Below are 6768 nucleotides of genomic sequence, written 5' to 3'. Positions count from 1 at the left end.
CTCAGATTGGGACTTGAACCCACGTGCTAGGACTAGAAACCAGCCAAAACCCATGGTCTTCCAACTGAGATCACACACCTTGTTTCAGGACTTAATGAAGCTCAGGTTCTTGATGTCTCATTGCAGAAATAATTCAGTGAGAGACAAAGTGATAGGTAAGAACTTATCTTACCCATTTATTAGGACTTATTTAGAGAGAACACACTCCACAGACAGAGTGTGGGCCATCTCAGAAGGCGAGAGCAGCCCCAGGGTATGGGGTGGTCAGTTTTTATAGGGGTGGGTAATTTCATATGTTAATCATGGGAGGAGTATTCCAGCTATTTCAGGAAGGGGCAGGGATTTCCAGGAATTGGGCCACCGCCCACTTTTTGATCCTTATGGTCGGCCTTGGAACTGTCATGGCACCTGTGGGTGTGCCATTTAGCTTGCTGATGTGTTACAGTGATGTGTTATACTGAGGCTCAAGGTCTAGAGGAAGTCGACTTGTCTGCCATCTTGGACCCATTTGGTTCTAATCAGTCATGTCCTCGGTCTATGTCATTCTTTCAAAGGTTGTGCCCTGCCCCCTTCCCTCCTGTTTCAGTTACAAAGCTCTTTATTTCTGTATGTTAATTTTATATCCTGCTACTTGACAAAATACATTTCCTCTTCATGGGAGGTTTTCCATTTATTATAAGTTTCCTAGAACTATATTATTTGCACATGGATGTAACTTTATGTCTTCTTTTTCAATTCTTATGATTCTAATTGTTTTCTCTTGTATTTAAAAAAGTGGACATCTTTGTCTTCTTTCTGATTTTTGCAATGAGTTCCAACACTAATTGTCTGTTACCAGCCGCGTGTCCTACAATTCAATTCAATTCTGACACCAACTACCTGCAGTTAGTGAAGATCCCACAGGTTAAGGTTTTCAGTCCCACAAGGCTGCCTCCACATCAGGTCCTGGGTGTCCCCAAGCCACCCACACTTCTGCCTGGCTGGATACAAATTTGGGGCTTCTCACAACATCCTCAGGTGGGAAATTCACCAGAACCACCCTCAGAACTCAGGAAAGTGCTATATTTACAATTACCATTTTATTACAAAGGATACTAATGAACAGCCAGATGAAGAGATACTATCCCCTAAGCCTATTAAGGTGTTCACCAGCTGGGGAAGCTCCCTTAGCCTCCTGGCCGAGGGTTTTTAAACCATTGGCTTGGTTGGTGACTGAACTCAATCTCCAGTCCCTATCCCCTTCCCCGAGGTTGAGGGTGGGGCTGAGTTCCAAAGCTCTAATCACTGGTTTGGTTCCTCTGGCCCCAGCCCCCATCCTGAAGCTACCAAACCCCTCCCCCCATGAATCATCACCATGAAACTCCTTATTAGCATAAACTTGAATTTATAAAGTATTAAATATATCAACTCAAGAGTTGATTTTATAAACTCAAGTATCAAGGGGCTTGTTATAACTAACAAGACACTTTCATCACGCAGGAAATTCCAAGGGTTTTTGAAGGTCTGTGCCAGGAATCTGGGAGAAAAAAAAAATTTTTTTTTTTAAATTATATCACCAGCAAGAAAGCCTCTAGTGTTTGCCCACTAATTAATTAAGATGCTGAATTTGGGGTCAAGCTATGTAAGGGAAGTATCCCTCAATTTCTTTTTATTGAATCTTTAATATGAATGGGCTTTGAATTTTGTCAAATGCCTTTTCAGCATCTATGGAGATTATCAGATCATTTTCTCCTTAGGTGTATAAATTTGATACATTATGTGAACAGATATCCTAGTGTTAAATGATCTTTATATTCCTGGAATAAACCCCACTTGGTTATATATATTTATTTAATGTGCTATTAAGGTATGTTTACTAATATTTTACCTTTTTTATTCATTTACTTGATTATACTTGCGCCACAAAAAGAAATTAGAAGTGTTTCTTCATCTTCTATGCTCTAGAATTGTTTAAGTAACATTCAGGTTTTTTCTTTAAAGATTTAGTGTAAATCACCCTTGAAGCCATTTGGGCCTGATGCATTTTTTGTTGGGTTTCTGTTTTACAAATTTGTATTTCTACAGAATTCTGTCTGTTTAGATTTTGTATCTCTATGAGGGTCAATTTTGATAAATTATAATTTTCTAGAAAATTATCTATTTCATTGTTTTCATATTTATTTGCATAAAATTGTACAAATTAACAGGCTCTGTTTTGATGGCCATGTCTGGCTTGTCATTTAGTTTGTATGTTTATACTTTATTTAAAAAATTAAGTTAGGGCTTCCCTGGTGGCGCAGTGGTTGAGAGTCCGCCTGCCAATTCAGGGGATGCGGGTTCGTGCCCCGGTCCGCGAAGATCCCACATGCCGCGGAGCGGCTGGGCCCGTGAACAATGGCCGCTGGGCCTACGCGTCCGGAGCCTGTGCTCCGCAACGGGAGAGGCTACGACAGTGAGAGGCCCCCGTACCGCAAAAAAAAAAAAAAAAAAATTAAGTTATTTAATAGTTTGTGCACATTGTTAGTGTTTTTAAATAAGCCTTTTGATTTCTGTATTACTTTTATTCTGTCTCTATTTTTTTAATTCATTAATTTTTCACTCATCAATTCCTTCCTTATGCTTTCCTTTGGTTTTCTTTGATCTTTTTCTATCTTTGTGACATCAATGTTTCATTTATTTACTTTCATATTCATTGATATAAGTATTTAGTGTATGAATTTTCCTCTGATAACTTTTGTTGCTATAGGTCATTTATTCAGATGTAATATTTTTACTATTAGCAAGAGTTCTGAATTTTTTATTTTTCCTTCATTGCAGGAATTATTTAAAAGTATGTACATTAAAATTTTTTCCAAGTGGCAGAAACTTTATTATTATCACTAATATCTAGCATTGTAATCAGAGAGTGCTGTCTATTATTTGCATTTAAATTTTTTTTACATTATTTTATTTTTTAATTGAAGTACAGTTGATTTACAATATTATATTAGTTTCAGGTGTATGGCATAGTGATTCAGTATTTTTATAGATTATACTCCATTAAAAGGTATTACAAGATAATGGCTATAATTTCCTGTACTGTATAATATATCCTTGTTGCTTATCTATTTTTTTTTTTTTTTTTTTGCGGTATGCGGGCCTCTCACTGTTGTGGCCTCTCCCGTTGTGGACAGCCATGGCTCACGGGCCCAGCCACTCTGCAGCGTGTGGGATCTTCCCGGACCGGGGCATGAACCCGTGTCCCCTGCATCGGCAGGCGGACTCTCAACCACTGCGCCACCAGGGAAGCCCCTTACCTACTTTATACATAGTAGTTTGTATCTCTTAATCTCATACCCCTATCTTGCCCCTCCTCCTTCCTCTCCCCACAGTGGTAGCCACTGGTAGTTTGTTTTCTATATCCATGAGTCTGTTTCTGTTGCTATATACATTCATTTGTTTTATTTTTTTTAGATTCCACATATCATACAGTATTTATCTTTCTGTGTCTGTCTTATTCCATTAAACATAATATTCTCTAGGTCCATCCATGTTGCTGCAAATGGCAGAATTTCATTCTTTTTTATGGCTGAGTAATAGTCCATTGTACATATATACCACATCTTCTTTATCCATTTGTCTGTTGATGGGTACTGTGTTGCTTCCATATCTTGGCTATTGTAAATAGTGCTGCTATGAACATTGGGGTACATGTATATTTTCGAATTAGTGTTTTTGTTTTTTCCAGATATATACCCAAGAGTGGAATTGCTGTATCATACAGTAGCTCTATTTTTAGTTTTTTGAGGAACCTCCATACTGTTTTCCATAGTGGCTGCACCAATTTACATTCCCACTAACAGTACACAAGTGTTCTTTTTTCTCCACATCCTCTCTGATATTTATTATTTGTAGACTTTTTGATGACAGGTATGAGGTGATATCTCACAGTTGTTTTGATTTTCATTTCTCTAATAATGATTGATGTTTATTGCTAGTTTTCTTTGTGTCCTAAGATATCCATTTTTAGGAACATTCCATGTGCACTTCAAAAGGAAGTGTATTCTCTAATATTGATATTCAGAGTTTGACATATATTTGTTACCATACCGATTATGTTCTTTAGGTCAGTGCTACTCAAAGTAGCCAGTCTACTATATCACTAAGCACAAAATAGTTCAGCTGATTTTTTTTTTTTTTTTTTTTTTTTGGTAGCAAGACTTTCCAGATGAAGGAAGTGGTTCATCGATTTATATTTTGGAGCAAGCTTCTTATCTCACGGCATCTGGTAACCACAGCTCGTGAACTTGCACCCGTCTGTAACCACATTTTCAGTAGCACTGGATTAGGTTTCCTAAATCCTTATTCATATTTCATCCACTTGCTTTGTCTTGGAATGAAAGTAATGTATCAAACTTTTCTCTTGTTAATGTGTTTCAATTTTGTCTGCATCTGCTGTAGTTTTTACTTTGTGGAAGCTGACTGCTGTGTTATTGAGTATATATCTCCATTGTTAAAACCATTAACATTTAAAAAAGTCCTCCTTTTTCTTTTTAAAGCTTTTTGGTCAGAATTCTACCTTGACAGATACCAACATCATGACCCTTGCTGTTTTTGTGTTTTACATCTTACTTGGTATATATTTATCCATTCTTTTATTTTTTTTAAGACTTTTTAAAAAATAAATTTATTTATTTTTGGCTGCGTTGTGTCTTTGATACCGCACATGGGCTTTCTCTAGTTGCGATGAGCGGGGGCTACTCTTCGTTGCTGTGCACGGGCTACTCGTTGCGGTGGCTTCTCTTGGTTGAGAGCACAGGCTCTAGGCGCGTGGGCCTCAGTAGTTGTGGCACGCGGGCTTCAGTAGTTGTGGCTCGTGGGCTCTAGAGTGCAGGCTCAGTGGCTGTGGCGCACGGGCTTAATTGCTCCGCAGCATGTGAGATCCTCCCAGACCAGGGCTGGAAACCGTGTCCCCTGCATAGGCAGGCGGATTCTTAACCACTGCACCACCAGGGAAACCCCCATTCTTTTATTTTTACGCTTTCTAATCTCTTTCTTTTAGATGTGTTTATAGGTAACATAGGGTTAGACTTTGCTTTGTCTGACAATTTGAAAATCTTTTCATTTAATATGTGACTAAGCCTCATTTATATTATTGGTAAAAACCATTTTTTTCAATTATAAAATATTTCACCATATCATCATCTATCTCTCTCTCTTTCTCTGTCTCTCTTTCTCTGTCTCTCTATCTCTCCTCTTTTAAAAAATATTTCTCTTGATTTGGAGAGGAGACAAGATGGCAGAGTAGAAGGACCCTGAGCTCACCTTCTCTCACAAGCACACCAAAATCACAACTAACTGCAGAACAACCATTGATAAAAAAGACTGGAACCTACCAAAAAAAAATCCATTATACATCCAAAGACATAAAGAAGACGCCCAACAAGATGGTAGGAGGGATGCACTCACCATATACTCAAATCCCATACTTCTTGGGTGGGCAGCCCACAAACTGGAGAATAATTATATTGCAGAAGTTCTCCCACAGGAGTGAGAGTTCTGAGCCCTTAGGCTCCCCAGCCTGGGGGTCTGGCATTGGGAGGAGGACCCCCCCAGAGCATTTGTCTTTGAAGGCCAGAGGGGCTTGAGTACAGGAGCTCCACAGGACTGGGGGAAACAGAGACTCCGCTTTTGGAGGTGCACACAAGATGTCGCGCACACCGAGACCCAAGGCAAAAGCAGTGACTTCTGACCTGGGCCAGATCTATCTGCTGGTCTTGGGGGGTGTGTCCTGGGGAGGCAGAGGATGGCTATTGCTCTCTCTGGGGTCATAAAAGCTGGTGGCAGAAATATCAGGGAGTGTTCATCTACTTGAACTCTTGTTGGAGGCAGACATCCTGCCTGGGTCATTAGCACCAAGACCTGGCCCCACCCGACAGCCTGTAGGCTCCAGTGCCTCAGACCAAACAACCAACAGGGTGGGAACACAACCCCACCCATCAGCAGACAGGCTGCCTAAAGACTTCCTGAGCCCACAGCCACCTCTAGACACATCCCTTGGCATGGCCCTGCCAACCAGAGGGCCAAGACCCAGCTCCACCCACCAGTGGGCAGACACTGGCCCCTCCCACAAGGGAGCCTGCACAAGTCTCTAGACCACCTCACCCACCAGAGGGCAGCCACCAGAAGCAAGAAAACTATGATCCTGCAGCCTGTGCAACTCAGTCTGCAAATGCAGGTCAGAACCTATCCTGGGGCCAGCTGGTCCCTGGCCCTTGCATGACAAGCAGAGACACATAGGACATCCCCTACAGAGGGCCACTTCTCCAAGGTTGTGAAACATAACTAACCTTCCACATACATAAAAATACAAATAGAAATTTAGACGAAATGAGATGGCAGAGAAATATGTTCCAGACAAAGGAACAAGATAAAACCCCAGGACAGCTAAGTGACATGGGGATAGGAAATCTACCCAAGAAAGAGTTCAGGGGTAGTGACTGTAAAAATAATCAAAGGACATGGGAAAAGAATAGAGGCACAGAGTTAGAAGTTACAAGAAGTTTTTAACAAAGAGTTAGAAAATGTAAAGAACAACCAAACAGAGTTGAAGAATACAATAACTGAAATGAAAAATACACTAGAAGGAATCAATACAGAATAAATGAAGCAGAAGAACAGATAAGTGAGCTGGAAGACAGAGTGGTGGAAATCACTGCCATGGAACAGAACAAAAACCAAACAAACAAAAAGAATGAAAAGAAATGAGGACAGGGCTTCCCTGGTGGTGCAGTGGTTAAGAATCCGCCT

The sequence above is a fragment of the Tursiops truncatus genome, chromosome 1, assembly GCF_011762595.2.
Source record: "Tursiops truncatus isolate mTurTru1 chromosome 1, mTurTru1.mat.Y, whole genome shotgun sequence".
NCBI classification, from domain to species: Eukaryota; Metazoa; Chordata; class Mammalia; order Artiodactyla; family Delphinidae; genus Tursiops; species Tursiops truncatus.
The sequence above is the reverse complement of the archived record's forward strand: the minus strand, read 5'-3'. Positions refer to the sequence as shown.